This window comes from Oreochromis niloticus, linkage group LG3 (genome assembly GCF_001858045.2).
Source record: "Oreochromis niloticus isolate F11D_XX linkage group LG3, O_niloticus_UMD_NMBU, whole genome shotgun sequence".
Lineage (NCBI taxonomy): Eukaryota > Metazoa > Chordata > Actinopteri > Cichliformes > Cichlidae > Oreochromis > Oreochromis niloticus.
Window position 1 is genome coordinate 62,343,212 of NC_031967.2, and position 17,430 is coordinate 62,360,641.

A 17,430-nucleotide genomic window follows, 5' to 3' on the forward strand; every position below is an offset into this window, starting at 1 on the left:
TAGGCCCGCCCCAGGAGATGGATAAACCCAGCATTTCATGAACACTGTGATGGAGACCTTTGGTTTGTGTAATGTTATAAATACTCGGATACTCCCCAGAGGCTCCAGACTTTTACATAAAGATATTATATTCAGTCCTGTAGAAAGTTATATATTTAAAAATATATGATCCTCTCTGGTTATTCTGGGATGAATAACTCTGAATCACTTTATGGTAAATAACACACTATGTGCAAAAAACTGTGAAAGAATTCCAGATGACAAGTTTGTAGTTCAACATACAAGTGACGACCTTTGACCTTCATCAGGTTTTATTAAATTGTGTTAGAGAAAATCTCATATGCTCTTCGTGCAGCTGAGTACATCAAGTGTTTAAAACGGAAACTGTGCAGGTCTGAGATCAGCAGCTTTCTGAAACACCAAACTGAGGTCCTGTTAATGCTGATATATAGTGACACAGTTACATGAGTGATTAATCCTTTTGTTTTTTTGTCTTTAACTTTATCAATAAAACAGCTGCAGCTTTCACTACACCGCATTTGGTACTTTAACCTTTGTACTGTTTTCATCAGTTCATTTTGCAGTTAACATGTTGGATGATCTGTCTGCTCTCACTGGGTGGTGCTGAGGTCTGAATCTGAGGGCAGCTCCTGTAATTACAAAGACAACAGAACCATCAAACTCAGATATAAATTTTATCCCTCAAAATTGAAATAAAGCAGATTCTTCTGTCCTCACACACTCAGGATCTGAAGTTCTTCTCTTACATTTTTTTTCAGTATTACAGTACACTACAGTACTTTATTCCATAGTTCCTGATTAATGAGGAGTTACTGAAGTACAAGCTTTTAAAAAATGTTACTATCTTTACAGAGGTGGCAAGAGACTGAAAACATGCTGCTGTTTGCACATATTTAATATTCACCTCTGCACAGGAGCTGCAGCAGGGTGCAGCCTGTTGCTTTTTGAAGTATAATACTTGTAATAAAAGTACAGTAACAGTAATTAGTGACTGAGCAGCCCGGGGCGTTTCTCTTGATTTCTTTAGTCAGGGTAAATTCATTCATGTAACCGAGGACAAGGTATGAGTAAACGGGGCAAGGAAATAAATTGATCATTTATTTATTACATCAATTAGACATACAATTTCACAGTTATTTCCAGACAGGACTTACGACACATCCTGCTGATATCCCAGCTGCACATGAGACTTACCACACAAACGTGCGAAAATAACAACACTGCAACCCGTCACACCCCGCTTAGCGACACTGCAATCGTGGCACGCACTGCAAACAATTCGGGTCTCAGCGGAGCTGGGAAACAGCGCTATGCATGGCCTGCGATCTGGGAGATAAAGGGAAGTGGCACAAACAATTAAACAAAAAAACAAAAAGGGAGGTTAGTCCGCCCTTACACAACCCACTCTCAATCAATAACCGCCTTTACGGCTGGACGGACTAACCCAAAGAAAATTACAAATCAATCAAAAGAACGAAGAAACAGGACAGCAGAGACAGCACAGCTGAAAAACAAACACATTATCAATTAAAATTTTACCCAATAAAATACCAACTTTATGAAACCATTCAAAATCATGAAGCTAAAACAAACACTCAATATACCTACAATATTGATCAGTTTCCCTGCGCGCAGTCAGGGCTTGATCAATTCTTCTATTAAAATTCGTGGTCAAAAAAGTCCAACGACACATTAAAAATAGGCACATACAATAGCAAATGATCCCCCCAAAAAATGGCAAAAGTCTCTTACCGACTGTATACCCACTCGCACCCGAGTGAATTAATTGCCTCTGGTTTTTTCCACAGAAGAGCGCTGACTTCACCCCACACACCCACTACCTTTTCACAGTTCTTCAGCCAATCACCTGGCAGAGAGCAACAAACTGCCAGGTGACACTTGTTACATTCACCTTCACAGATTAGCTAAACGAACCCTGACAGCCGAGTGCTCATTTTAGCTAGCTAGGTCTCAGGACCGAGCTAAGGACGGTAGTTACGGATTAGCTTACAAACACGTTTAACTTACCGAAAAAGTGCAGCGGGGCCTCGGGTCCTTCAGTCGGGTAGTCCAGTTTCAGGGCTCGCAAAATTTCAAAATCCCTGGTAGCCCTTCGGGCAGGGACTCTTCAGTTTTTGGTAGCCCAAAATAAATTTAAGTAGCCCGAATAATAAAGGGAGCAATTTTTTGATTGATGTTTTGTTTCCTGTTTTGTTTCCGTTACAATATTATTCATTAAAGTATAATATTGTAACGGAAACAAAACATTAATCAAAAAATTGTTGAAACACAAATTACAACATTGTATAAAAATTACAATCATCAACTCAAATACTTGGTTCTAATTGAACAGAAATTTCTATGAACTTGTAAGAACTGTGTAGAACATGAATCAGTTTGTGTCAGATCCTGAATTTGAAATTTCCACTTTAGTCACGGGTAAGAGGCAAGTGGAACCAAGATCTAGGCCATTTGCTTTTTGAAGTTTGCAAAGACTGCTAAATTGTGCCAGTGGTAGTTCACTCTTTGCAACATAGTACACTTTTCTAAACAGATTTTTCAGGTTTATCTTTAGTATGTTATTTGCAATTGGTGTTTGTTCTGGGAAAGGTATTGCAGACTGAGCAATAATGCATTTCTTGCATTTCTCATGGATTCTAATGGGGGCCTTTCTTAAAATTACTGGTCCCAGTAACAAAGGCGCTTGTCGACTCAGAAATCGAGGGAAATCCAACAACACACCCGGCAGAACATTATGTTATTTACACGGGTGCACATAAGTGGTCCGCATGTGCGCATTCGCTGTCAAAATAAAAGACGCGCACCAGATAAGAAGTTGCAACGCGCGTTTGCGTCCATATAAAAGGCACTGTTTTTGTCCGCTAGAGTGGGATTTTCACGGCACATTCTGCACCAAATCTCTGTGCGTTCATCATTTGTTTGAAGCCAGCTCACCTCCTGCAACCACTTTTCCGAGAATACGCGCTTCTTTTGTGGTTCGGACTCCTTCTGACGTTTCTTTGGAGGTGGAGGAACACCAAAGTAACTGCTTAAAGGAGCTTGCTTCTTCGACATCTTTAAGAGTTCTAAACAAATGTCTGTCCTCCTCCAGAAAATCTTATGTACGCAAACACGCGTTGCAACTTCTAATCTTGTGCGCGTTTTTTATTTTGACAGCGAATGTGCACCTGCGGACCACTTATGTGCACCCCTGGTTATTTAGCTTATTGCAGCCACAGAAATTCTTTTGTCCATGAAACCATAAAGTCAATCAAACAAAAGTCAAACAATCAACCTCTCACATGTTTAAGCTTGCTGCGGGAGATTTCACTTGTCATGTTTGCATAGTAAGCTATATTGATAAGACGATGTCAGAGGAATTGGTGCGCAAATTATCGTCACTCACCAATCAGTACTGTCGCTCTCTATACACAGTTCGCGCGATTGCAAAGTGAAAGCAAAAAACAAGCGCAAATTCAAACGCGATTTCAACATGTCACATATTGACAGTGGCTCACCGATGCCAATGATATAATTACCCAGCTACATTTCTGAAAGAATGCTAAAGCATTGACATATATTTTTCCTTCCTATGATAGCCCGACGGGCAGGGCAGAGATAGATTTTGGTAGCCCGACTGGAAAAATCGCTAGCCCCGGGACGTCAGGCTAGCGATTTTGCGAGCCCTGCAGTTTACTGAAGAACACCTCAGGCTGTCAGGTTAAAACACTCGGCCGTGTTTTCGTAGCGTAAACGCTGGGCGTCCTCTCAGAGCCTACGCTCTATCTGCTATTCCCGAACAGAGATACGCAAGTTTCTCCGTGACTTCAGCTGCCAGTCAAAGCTGCTATGATGACGTTTCACCCCAATTTAACATCACCGTGGTAGGAATTAGAATCAAACTTATGGGAAAGGAGACCTCTTGGACATCAATCAGCGTGATGAGAACTATTGATAACAAAAGAAAGAATCTTTGGAAAAAAATTATCTGAGGAGAATAAATTTATTTTTAGTCTGACCCCAGTCCCATCCGCTAACATGGAGGAGGCGGGGTTTTTGACCTATACTGCAGCCAGACACCAATCAATCAATCAATCAATCTTTATTTATAAAGCACTTTTCATACAAACTGTAGCACAAAGTGCTTTACATGGTTAAAAGCAGCCCACCCCACCCTCCCACTCATTCCCCGCACTGTCATTAACAGAAGCGGTCATGATACACACATTCCCCCCCCCCCCACACACACACACACACACACACACACACCTAAAGAGTAAAATTGGGCTGGGTGCGCATTAGCCAAGTGAGGAAACACTATCACAGGGAGCTGTCTGCACCGGGAGCCGATCACAGACCGCAGCCTCCAGGCTGGGCACACAGCAGGAGGGAGGCAAAGAAGCCCCCAGCCAGGCTCAGGGGACCCACAGGGCCCCAGCAGCCACGGTCGATCACAGCCCCGGTGCAGAGAGCCCCCTCCGAGGAAACACTGGAGATATGACCTAATAAGAATATAAACAGGATAAAAAGATAAAATAAATAAGAGTGGGATATAATATAAATATAAGTATAAACAGAGTAAGAAGATAAAAAATGAATAAGAATACAATCAATCGGTATTAGGTAAAACTAAATGAATAATATAAATAGAATAGCAGGATAGAATAAATAAGCATTAAATAAATAAACGTTAGGTAAAAGCTAAATTAAAAAGGTGGGTCTTGAGCCTGTTTTTAAAAACATGAACGTTCTCTGCGGCCCTGAGCTCCTCCGGCAGGCTGTTCCACAGTCGAGGACCATACCACTGAAAAGCTGCCTCTCCGTGAGTATGTGTCCTGACTTTAGGGACAATCAAAAGGCCAGTACCAGAGGACCTCAGGGTCCGCGAGGGTTCGTATGGTAAAAGCAGATCTGAAAGATAAGAAGGCCCAAGACCATTAAGACATTTAAAAACCAATAAAAGAACTTTAAAATCGATCCTGAAACACACGGGGAGCCAATGCAGCGATTGTAAAACCGGTGTAATGTGGGCCCGCCCTCTGGTCTTCGTCAGCACACGAGCTGCAGAGTTTTGCAAAAGTTGCAAAGGTGAAATATTCTTTTTGGGGAGACCAGAGAGCAGGGCATTACAGTAATCAATGCGACTGGTAATAAAAGCATGCATCAGCATCTCCGTGTTGGCCTGAGAGAGAATAGGGCGGACTCTGGCTATATTTTTTAGATGATAAAATCCAATTTTGGTTACATGTTTAATATGTGGGATAAAACCAAGCTCAGAGTCAAGAATAACACCCAGGTTTTTCACTTGTAGTGAAGGGCATAGTGAAAATGCCTGTAATTTAGACAAGAGTTTCTCTCTCTGAGCCTCAGGACCGATGATTAAAACTTCAGTTTTGTCCTGGTTAAGCTGTAAAAAGTTTTCTGCCATCCAAGATTTTATATCTAAAATACAGTTAAAAAGGGCATCCATTGGTCTGGTGTCATCAGGAGACACGGAGATATACAGCTGAGTATCATCAGCGTAACTGTGGAAGTTCACTCCATGCCTCCTGATGACGCCGCCAAGAGGGAGCATATACAAATTAAAAAGTACAGGGCCTAAAACCGACCCTTGAGGCACACCACATGTCATTTTATGGATCTTAGAGGAGCATGTATCCATACTCACCATAAAAGTTCTGTCTGAGAGATAGGAAGTGAACCAGTTGTGTACAGCACCAGAGAGGCCCACCAGGGGGCGAAAGAGACGTTTTGGCTTCATTTTTGGGGAGCTGTCGCGTCGTCCATGTTTTCTACAGTCAATGGAAGAAACGGTAAAAAAAAAAGCACTCTCCGCCTGTGAGCAAAGACAAAACCAAAACACCCCCACCCTTTCCCATTGGTCAAAAAATGTACCATGTTGACCAATCAAAACATGGCATTTAATTGTTAAGAAACGGAAGTTGTTAAGAAGAGGAAATTTTAGGAGTGACGGCGGTGTTTTGAGATGTGAGAGATTTGCGACGTTTAGCGCAAATCTTGTGTAGTGAGTGTGTAGTGTAGTCAATAGTTTTGTTGTGTGTGTCAGAACAATGAGGTGACTGCTGAAAGTTACAGGTGTTACAGGAGTGATACATCTCCTGTTGTCAGGCCTGCAGGTATCAGGCTGGTGTTCTCCTTTATCTCATAGTGGACAGAAATTATTTTTTGGAGAGGCACAAATAATTTGTGTGGCATCAGATTTGATGCAGGACACCTGATTGTTCTGTAAATAGTTTGAAATGTTTGTTTAAAAAATTGCCTTAGCAGCATTTTTAGGTAAACAGCTGGAAAAATCTTTGTTGTTTGCAATACTCAGCAACTTTTTTGAAGAAGTAACTATATAATTAATTGCCCAGCATTGGTCTTTATACATTGTATTTTGCAGAGAGAGAGTTTCAAAGTGGTGCTCCATGAGAGTCCTGTAGACGAGCAGGGAGGAGAAAGCAACTGCAAACTGCTGTTGCAATGCAGGAACATCCGCTTTATTGGAATGTGTGAGATGTTAACCACAATGACTCTTAAACACACTGTCTGAAAACTTCATGCCAACAGCACGTTTTTAAGGAAAATCAAACATATTTTCCTTGAAGATCATTTCAGAGTTTTTAATGAGCTGCAGGATCCTTGTTCTGTGTGAGTGGAGAACAGCCAAGTCGCCTCCTGTGATAAACCTCCACATGTACCACTGAAAACAGTTAAATTAGTTTGAATCTGAAATCATGGCTCAAATTACTTGTTCTGAGACCATTTCTTTATTTTTCACACCAAACTGTTTAATAAGACAAACGTTACACAGAGTTCATCAAATATAACTAACACTTTAACATTATCAGGATTTCATAATACAAACTTCAAATCAACAAGAAAACAGCTGCAAACATGTGGATCAAAATTCATTAAAATAACAACATGTGGACTTCAAGGACTAAATACACTAAAGTGAAAGGAGGAGCAAAAAATAGAGGTTTAACAGAATTTGAATTAAGTAAAATTAGTCACCTGTGATCTTTAAAATGGTCCAGATGTGTGCTGCTGTTTTTAACTTTCAACATTTCTTTGCTGCCACTGTGAATAAGATTGTGTTCTTTGCCTAATTGAATAAAGGTTACACTGACTCACTGCTCCATCTTCTGGTACAAACTGGTATTACATGGAAGTACAGCCCAAAACCAGTTTAGCTTGAGTTTCTTTTTTCTGGACATAAAGTCACAGCAGGTGTTGTTTCAGAGCTGGTGGACAGATTTAGTTCATTTTGGAGGTTTTAACAGCAACTGTTGTGAAATTATTTGCAGTTTTGGGAGAAAATGATTTAAGAGAAGATTTTACAACAGCAAAAGATTAAATATGAATGTAGAATTGAAATTTAACTGAGGCAACACATTAAATGAATACCTTAAAAAGAAGTTAATTTTGGAAAAACTAAGAAAGCTAAAATAAAAGAAATTGATATATAAAACCATATCTGCAATTTTGATACATTATCTGTTTGGTAAAAAAGGCATTCCTATAACTTTAATAATACAGTAACAAGTACAACTACTAAACACTACTGTGTCCTAAGGAAACAAAGACTAAAATGTAACAGGGATAACATAAACTTGATATGCATATCTATACATGCAGCTTCCTAAATGTAACATTCAGGATTATTCACTGCAGGTCCAGAAATCAGAGCTACCTCATCAGATCCAAGTGTGACATCAGCTGACACTCTTTACAGGAGATTCCATCTGAACTCTGTGGAGCCTGATTTCAAGGTTTTTAAGTCTGACCCTGAAACCAGAAGAGGATCTTTCTCTCTCTTCAGATTAATTGTGATCCAGTGATTTCAGTCCTGCATGATCAGCCTGATGTTTGCACAGAGCAGATAATGAAGTGAATGTTTTTGCACATTGGTAACAGTGAAACAGTTTATTTACAGTGTGGAATTCTTTGTGTTCGGAGTATGAACTGACATTCCTGAAGGTCTTGTCACACTGGTCACAGCTGAAGTTCACTTCCATGTGTGTACATTCATGTTTGTTACGATGACCTGATTGTGAGAAGCTTTTGTCACAGTGTCTGCACTTGTATGGTGTCTCTCCTGTGTGGATTCCCTTATGCTTTTTCTTTAAGCTCACGTGCAGTGGTGAAGGATGACCCACACTAGTCACAGATGTGCTTTTTGACCCCACTGTGGAAGACTTCATGTATTTTTAATGTACTTGGTGTGGGGAAGCCTCTCCCACATTCTTTACATTAGTTCATTTTGTCTCCAGTGTGTCTACGTTGATGTGGTTTTAGGTCCTGTTGATGATTGAAGTTTTTTCACAAAGGTCACAGAGAAACTCTTTCCCACCACCAGTGACGACAGGGTTGAGAACTGGATCCATCTGCGTCGCTCTGCTTCTAAACAAAGACAGTGTAAGTCAGGGAATTCCTTCAACGTTTTTATCCTGAACGTCGCCTGAAATAAAGAGCATCTCTGCCAACGTCCAATTACATTTTACTGTTTACATTATAACACTCAGCTTACTGAGTGAAAATGAGTCTTTATTTTTCTAAACAGTTCATTCAGTATAACTCCATAAGTTTACTGATCAGACTTGTTCCAAACACTCAGGTTACAATTACAAGATAAAAATAAATACATACCTCACAGTAACTGCAGTTGTAGAGTTATTTTGTGGTGTGGATCCGTTGGTGGATATTCAGGTGATATGGAGATTTAAAAGTCTTCTCACACAGGTCACATTTATAAGGTCTCTCCTCAGTGTGGCTAAACATGTGTAGTTTTAATTGTGCATCTGTTGCAAACAGTTTCCCACACTGATCACAGCAGTAAACATCATTTCCAGTGTGAATCCGTAGGTGAATATTTCGGTAGTGTTTGTCACTGAAACTTTTTCCACAAAAGTCGCAGCTGTACGCCTTAATTCCAGAGTGGGTAACTAGATGCTTCTGTAAGTTTCTACTTTGAGCAAAAGCTTTACCACACAACTCACAGCTGTATGCTTTATATCCACTGTGGAGGAGTTGGTGTGTTTTTAAACCTCCAGCCTGGGTAAAAGACTTTCCACACAACTCACAGCTGTAAGGTTTAACTCCACTGTGGAAGAGTTGGTGTGTTTTTAAACCTCCAGCCTGGGTAAAAGACTTTCCACACAAATCACAGCTATACGCTTTAACTCCACTGTGGATGAGTTGGTGTTTTTTTAAACCTCCAGCCTCGGTAAAAGACTTTCCACACAAGTCACAGCTGTATGCTTTAACTCCGCTGTGGAAGAGTTGGTGTGTTTTTAAACCTTCAGCCCGGGTAAAAGACTTTCCACACAAATCACAGCTGTACGCTTTAACTCCACTGTGGAAGAGTTGGTGTCTTTTTAAGCTTCCAGCCCGGCTAAAAGACCTTCCACACATCTCACAGCTGTAAGGTTTAAATCCACTGTGGATGAGTTGGTGAGTTTTTAAGCTTCCAGCCTCGGTAAAAGACTTTCCACACAAGTCACAGCTATACGGTTTAAATCCACTGTGGATGAGTTGGTGTATTTTTAAGCTTCCAGCCCGGGTAAAAGACTTTCCACACAAGTCACAGCTGTAAGGTTTAACTCCACTGTGGATGAGTTGGTGTGTTTTTAAGCCTCCAGACTGGGTAAAAGACTTTCCACACAACTCACAGCTGTAAGGTTTAACTCCACTGTGGATGAGTTGGTGTGTTTTTAAGCCTCCAGACTGGGTAAAAGACTTTCCACACAACTCACAGCTGTAAGGTTTAACTCCACTGTGGATGAGTTGGTGTGTTTTTAAGCCTCCAGGCTGGGTAAATGACTTTCCACACAAATCACAGCTGTAAGGTTTAACTCCACTGTGGATGAGTTGGTGTGTTTTTAGACTGTCCGTCCGGGAAAAATCCTTCCCACACTCATCACAGCTGTATGTTTTCTCTCCCTTTCTTCTGTGAAGTTTGTCCGCCTCCTGAGAGCGCTGACTTCTTGCTCCATGTTGGTCCTGCAGTGACAGAGATACAAACAGAGGCAGTGAGTGAAATGCAGTCGTGGAACAAACTGAAACTCCTTCCATTAGTGGAATCAAACATGTCAACAAACACATTGTAGGTGTGTTAGCACCACCTTCTAGTGATAGTATCACATTACAATGATGTGCTACAATGAGAGTTGTAATGAAAATGACATTATTGAAGAAATATTGATCAGTAGAGAAACTCTTTTACTTAAGAAAAAATTCAACTGATGATATTGTCGTTTCAATGTGTGCTTATAAAATATGATTTTTGTATTTTCGAGTAACTTCTGTGGTTTTTGGTTGTGAATGTAGATTCTGTATATATGGAGGAGCCCAGGATGGAAAAGATAAAGCTGCTGTTAATGGGTTTTTAAAAACCAACCAGCTGTGCACACAGTTTCAATAACAGTGTAACTGTGATACTTTCCTCACCTTTTGTGTTGAAGTCATTGTTTCCTCTGTAGTGGCTGAGCTGAGTCCAAAATTGTCCCTTTGCTGCTCCACCAGACTCCTGTTACTCAGCTGGGACACACACACACAAAAAATATACACACACACATATGTATATATATACACATATATGTCTATATATACACACACACACACACACACACGTACGTATACGTATATATATATATATATATATATATATATATATATACGTATATATATATATATATATATATATATATATATATATATATATGTTACTGGTGTCAGCTACTCCTGACACCAGTAGCTGGATAGCGTAGTGGTTAGACTACACACCTTTGGAGCAGAGGATCGCAAGTTCGATCTGTATCCAGTAAGGGTCCTAAGGCTAGACCCCCTATGCTAAGCAAGCCTACCGCAGACATGAGCGAGACAGATAAATATGAAGGCATGCCGGCTCGGACGTCGCCCGGATCAACAAGGTCCGCGTCAGGTGTTGAGGAACCAGGGCACCCTGACGACAAGTGGGCTACTGGAACAAGAAGGCATCGGTGGGCAAGAGACGAAAACAGGGCGTTGTTGGAATGCTACTACGCAAGTAACCCTGGCGGAAGGGGCTACATGAATAGGATGAGGGACCTATGCATTCTTCGATACCCAACATCCACAATGACGGCGAAACAACTAGTAGCTCAGTGTTACAACATTCGAAAGAAGGGACTGCTCTCACAGCTAGAGATTGACGAGGTACAACATACATGCTACGGCAAGGAGGAGTCAGGACGCTAGGTCAGGGGGGAGATATCATCACCCCCACCCGAGATCGGGTACATAGGAGTTCTGACTACCTTCCCTCTCTTTGTTATCATCCGACTACACTTCTCCATGGGTTTTTAAAAACCCATTCCAATGTCGGAGAAGGATCGTTGAGTGCGAAAGGAACTGACCTGAAAAATAGGATCATGGCCAAGCTTGAAACCTGGATCCCCCGTAGCCGGTTAACAAGATTACGTGAAGTACCCTCAGAAGGTCTGCTAGATGATATTAATGCAGCACTACGGATGATACCTACAACCACGATTACCGACACTAACAAGCTGATCTACACTACGGCAGCAGTGATCAGTGAGATGCTTGGCTACAAGTTGAACAGCCACAAGGGGCAGTACCCTCCATGGAGAAGGAGGCTAGAGGGCAAGATCAAAGTAGCACGGAGGGAGGTTAGCCAACTGACGGAGTTGCAGAAAGGTGCGACAAAGAAGGTGCATAAGAAATACAGCAAGCTGTCCATACCAGAGGCCTTGGAAACTGCCAAGCAAAGACTCACAGCCTTGGCCAGCCGCTTGAGGAGGTACACCAGAGAGATAGATAAAGGAGGAGAATAAACCAGCTGTTCTCCACAGAACCAGCAAAGGTGTACTCTCAGTGGCAAGGGAACAATAAGAGAACAGCACCACCAAGGCTGGAGACGGAGCAATACTGGAAGAGCATATGGGAGAAGGACGCAACCCATAACGGCAATGCTCAGTGGCTAGTGGATCTGAGGGCAGACCATAGCGACCTCCCTGAACAGGGTCCAGTAACCATCACAGTGGCAGACATCCAAGAAAGGGTCTCCAGTATGAAGAGTTGGACAGCACCAGGGCCCGACATGGTTCACGCCTACTGGCTGAAGAAGCTGACTGCACTCCACGAGTGTCTGGCAGCACAAATGAACCAGCTGCTAGTTAACGAGAGACACCCGGAATGGCTAACTGAGGGTCGGACGGTCCTGATCCCCAAGGACCCCAAGAAGGGACCGGTCCCATCCAACTACCGACCAATAACCTGCCTCAGTACTACATGGAAGCTCCTGTCAGGCATCATATTGGCTAAGATGAACAGGCACATGGGTCAATACATGAGCGGGGCACAGAAAGGGATTGGCAAGAATACCAGAGGCGCAAAACACCAGCTACTGGTAGACAGAACAGTCAGTCGAGACTGCAAGACCAGACGGACCAACCTGTGCACAGCCTGGATTGATTACAAGAAGGCCTATGCCCCACAGCTGGATACTGGAATGCCTAGAATTGTACAAGATCAACAGGACCCTAAGAATTTTCATCAGGAACTCAATGGGGATGTGGCGTACAACACTAGAGGCCAACTCCAAGCCCATAGCACAAGTCACTATCAAGTGCGGGATCTACCACTGATCTGTCCCCACTGCTGTTCTGCATAGGCCTGAACAACCCTCAGTGAGATCATTAACAAGACTGGCTACGTATACCAACTACGAAACGGAGCGGTTGTCAGCCACCTCGTGTACATGGATGACATCAAGCTGTATGCCAAGAGTGAACGAGACATGGATTCACTGATACACACTACCAGGCTATACAGCAATGACATAGGAATGTCGTTCGGACTGGAGAAGTGTAGTCGGATGGTAACAAAGAGAGGGAAGGTAGTCAGACCTGAGGGGATTGAACTACTAGAAGGCAACATTGCAGACATAGAGGACAGTTACAAGTACCTGGGGATCCCGCAGGTGAATGGGAACCATGAAGAGGCCGCTAGGAAAGCTGCAACCACCAAGTACCTGCAGAGGGTCAGGCAAGTCCTGAGGAGTCAGCTGAACGGTAAGAACAAGATCCGGGTCATCAACACCTACGCCCTGACCGTGATCAGGTACCCTGCTGGGGTAATAGGCTGGCCAAAGGAGGAGATAGAAGCCACTGACATAAAGACAAGAAAGCTCCTGACCATGCATGGAGGGTTTCACCAGCACCCTGAGGCTGTACACTAAGCGGAAGGAAGGGGGCCGGGGACTGGTAAGTGTCAGCACCACAGTCCAGGATGAGACAAGAAACATCCACGAACACATCACGAAGATGGCCCCAACTGACAGCGTGCTCAGTGAATACCTCAGGCAGCAGAAACCCAAGAAAGAGGAGGGAGACGAGGAACCATCATGGAAGGACAGGCCCCTGCACGGCAATGTTCCCTCTAAGCTGCGCACGTGCGCAATTGCGCACTGCTGGCACAGTCTGTGCGCACAGAAAATCTGCGTTGCGCACACAAAAAAAAAAAATCTAACCTGAATTGAAATTAAAATTAATACTTTAACAATTCTGTTTTGCAGTGTTAGTCAGTAAGTGACTGGCTGCTCCCGTATGGGTTTAGAACGATGCCACCTTATCCCATAGTTCAGCCAATAATGAGTATATACGCAGCCAATCAACGTCGTTGACAGGCTATGACAGCGTCCTTATGTGCCGACAACGGTGTTTTAGCTAGCAAAGCAGCCTGGCTGATGTGAAGTGAAGCCACGTTAATGACAAGGTGTACAACCATTGGAGATGTGAACAGGACAGACGAACAATTGACGGGAAAAGGGTGGACTTTATACCAGTTTTTAAATCGTGTTGATAGGCCACGTAAAACCAGAGTTATGATAAAAATATCTGCAATGTTTGGTTTTCTTCCTGAATACTGTTGTTGTTTATATTTACTGCGGGAAGAAACAGTAAAAACTGCGTTTTATAAGAAAAAAAGGAAAGCACTCTCCACCTGTGAGCAAAAACAAACCCCACCCCCCTCTTCCTTTACTATTCGTCGACCAATCAAAAAATGATATGGCAATGTGGCATCTAGTTGTTAAGAAACGGGGGGAAGTTTTAGGAGTGACGGCGGCGTTTTGAGATGTGAGAGATTTGAGACGTTTAGCGCAAATCTTGTGTAGTTAGTGTGTAGTGTCGTCAATAGTTTTGTTGGTGTGTCAGAACAATGAGGCGACTGCTGAATGTTACAGGTGTTACAGGAGTGATACATCTCCTGTTGTCGGGCCTGCAGGTATCAGGCTGTTGTTCTCCTTTATCTCATAGTGGACAGAAATTACTTTTTGGAGTGGCACAAATAATTTGTGTGGCATCAAATTTGATGCAGAACAGCTGATAGTTCTGAAAATAGTTTGAAATGTTTATTTAAAAAACGCCTTGGCTGCTTAAAAAAAAACATAGCTGCAAAAAACTGTTGTTTGCCAAACTGAGTTACTTTGTTGAGGAGTAACTATATAATTAATTGCCTAGCATTGGTCATTATATACTATATTTTGCAGATAGAGAGTTACAGGACTCTTTCCCAGACCACAGACTCAGACTCATAATACAAGTCAGAGCTTTATAGAAAAATAAAATAAAAAAGAAAGTTGTGTTTTCGAAATTGGAGTAAAAGTTATTTTTACTTCCAATAGTGTTAACATACTACACAGGTCAATGACTAGATTTTTTTTTATTTTCATTGTAAGTGGGCTAAAGCAGTTAATTAAAAGTAGTCTAACATAAATGTAAATGCTGTAATTTGATTATTTTATTAAATCATGTAACTTGGATGGATTAGATGCCGGTGTGACCACAGTGCACACGTCTGATGTCGCTCACAGTGGTTCAAGGGATCGCTCAGGGAGTTTGCGTGTTCGCTCAGACATGTGAAAAATTAGAGGGAACATTGCTGCACGGTATGTACCACCGGCAGATAGAGGAGGTGGCTGATATCCAGAAATCCTACCAGTGGCTGGACAAAGCTGAACTGAAAGACAGCACAGAGACACTAATCATGGCAGCACAAGAACAAGCTCTGAGTACAAGATCCATAGAGGCTGGGGTCTATCACAACAGGCAAGACCCCAGGTGCAGGCTGTGTAAAGATGCCCCAGAGACAAGATGCACCCTGCTGTTATGGTAGAGGACCCGAGCTTGAAGGATAAACCGCCCGCAGGGGCAAGATGGGTGGTTTTTTTTTTTGTTTTTTTTTATATATATATGTTTTCTTAGTGCTTATTTTCTAAATTTTATTTTGTTTTATGTATTTTAATTATAAAGGCCTGTACTGGTAGACAGAACAGTCAACCGAGACTGCAAGACCAGACTGACCAACCTGTGCACAGCCTGGATTGATTACAAGAAGGCCTATGACTCATTGCCCCACAGCTGGATACTGGAATGCCTAGAATTGTACAAGATCAACAGGACCCTAAGAGCCTTCATCAGGAACTCAATGGGGATGTGGCGTACAACACTAGAGGCCAACTCCAAGCCCATAGCACAAGTCACCATCAAGTGCGGGATCTACTAAGGAGATGCTCTGTCCCCACTGCTGTTCTGCATAGGCCTGAACCCCCTCAGTGAGATCATTAACAAGACTGGCTACGGATACCGACTACAAAATGGAGCGGTTGTCAGCCATCTCCTGTACATGGATGACATCAAGCTGTATGCCATGTATATATTTATAAAAAAAAAACACTCCTGCAAGTCTTTACATTAAGATTAGAGGAACACACTCTGACATGACGTCACACAAGTGTAGGAAATATTTATATATACACAGAGGGGCGATGAGGGGAAGTGGAGACAGTTGAGGAGATTGAAACACAGCTGAACTAAATCACAGACGATGAGACAAATAAGCAAAAGTAAAAGCAAAGCACACTTTAATGATATTGAGGTCACCTCAAGGAGCTTGAACACCAAAGAACAAAGGAAACGCTAATTCAAAAACAAAGCACTAGATACAAAAAACAAAGGGCGAAAATATGAATAAATTAAACCAAGACTGGCTACGGATACCGACTACGGAATGGAGCAGTTGTCAGCCACATAAAGCTGTATGCCAAGAGTGAACGAGACATCGATTTACTGATCCACACTACCAGGCTATACAGCAATGACATTGGAATGTCGTTCGGACTGGAGAAGTGTAGTCGGATGGTAACAAAGAGAGGGAAGGTAGTCAGAACTGAGGGGATTGAACTACCAGAAGGCAACATTGCAGACATAGAGGACAGTTACAAGTACCTGGGGATCCCGCAGGCGAATGGGAACCATGAAGAGGCCGCTAGGAAAGCTGCAACCACCAAGTACCTGCAGAGGGTCAGGCAAGTCCTGAGGAGTCAGCTGAACGGTAAGAACAAGATCCGGGCCATCAACACCTACGCCCTGCCTGTGATCAGGTACCCTGCTGGGGTAATAGGCTGGCCAAAGGAGGAGATAGAAGCCACTGACATAAAGACAAGAAAGCTCCTTACCATGCATGGAGGGTTTCACCCCAAGTCCAGCACCCTGAGGCTGTACGCTAAGCGGAAGGAAGGGGGCCGGGGACTGGTGAGTGTCAGCACCACAGTCCAGGATGAGACAACGAACATCCAAGAATACATTGGGAAGATGGCCCCAACTGACCGAGTGCTCAGTGAATACCTCAGACAGCAGAAACCCAAGAAAGAGGAGGGAGACGAGGAACCATCATGGAAGGACAGGCCCCTGCACGGTATGTACCACCGGCAGATAGAGGAGGTGGCTGATATCCAGAAAGCCTACCAGTGGCTAGACAAAGCTGGACAGAAATACAGCACAGAGGCACTAATCATGGCAGCACAAGAACAAGCTCTGAGTACAAGATCCATAGAGGCTGGGGTCTATCACACCAGGCAAGACCCCAGGTGCAGGCCGTGTAAAGATGCCCCAGAGACAATCCAGCACATAACAGCAGGGTGCAAGATGCTAGCAGGCAAGGCATACATGGAACGCCACAACCAAGTGGCCGGCATAGTGTACAGGAACATCTGTGCCGAGTATAACCTGGAAGTCCCGAGGTCAAAATGGGAGATGCCCCCAAGGGTGATGGAGAATGACCGAGCTAAGATCCTGTGGGACTTCCAGATGCAGACGGACAAAATGGTGGTGGCTAACCAACCGGACATAGTGGTGGTAGACAAACAGAAGAAGACGGCTGTAGTGATTGATGTAGCGGTTCCGAATGACAGCAATATCAGGAAGAAGGAACACGAGAAGCTGGAGAAATACCAAGGGCTCAGAGAAGAGCTCGAGAGGATGTGGAGGGTGAAGGTAACGGTGGTCCCCGTGGTAATCGGAGCACTAGGTGCGGTGACTCCCGAGCTAGGCGAGTGGCTCC

At 43.1% G+C, this 17,430-nt stretch overlaps 2 long non-coding RNA genes across 2 annotated transcripts; both read right to left on the minus strand.

The window, feature by feature from the left end:
• Nucleotides 1-590: 590 nt before the first annotated feature.
• Nucleotides 591-1,921, minus strand: LOC102077450 (uncharacterized). Its single transcript, XR_268024.4, has 3 exons — nucleotides 1,774-1,921; nucleotides 1,216-1,347; nucleotides 591-650 (listed from the first exon to the last, which is right to left on the minus strand). It is a non-coding gene; the product is annotated as an uncharacterized LOC102077450 (long non-coding RNA).
• A 5,974-nt stretch (nucleotides 1,922-7,895) lies between these two features.
• LOC112846349 (uncharacterized) lies at nucleotides 7,896-9,121 on the minus strand. The gene is made up of 2 exons (XR_003219284.1): nucleotides 8,677-9,121; nucleotides 7,896-8,430 (listed from the first exon to the last, which is right to left on the minus strand). It is a non-coding gene; the product is annotated as an uncharacterized LOC112846349 (long non-coding RNA).
• Nucleotides 9,122-17,430: the final 8,309 nt, after the last annotated feature.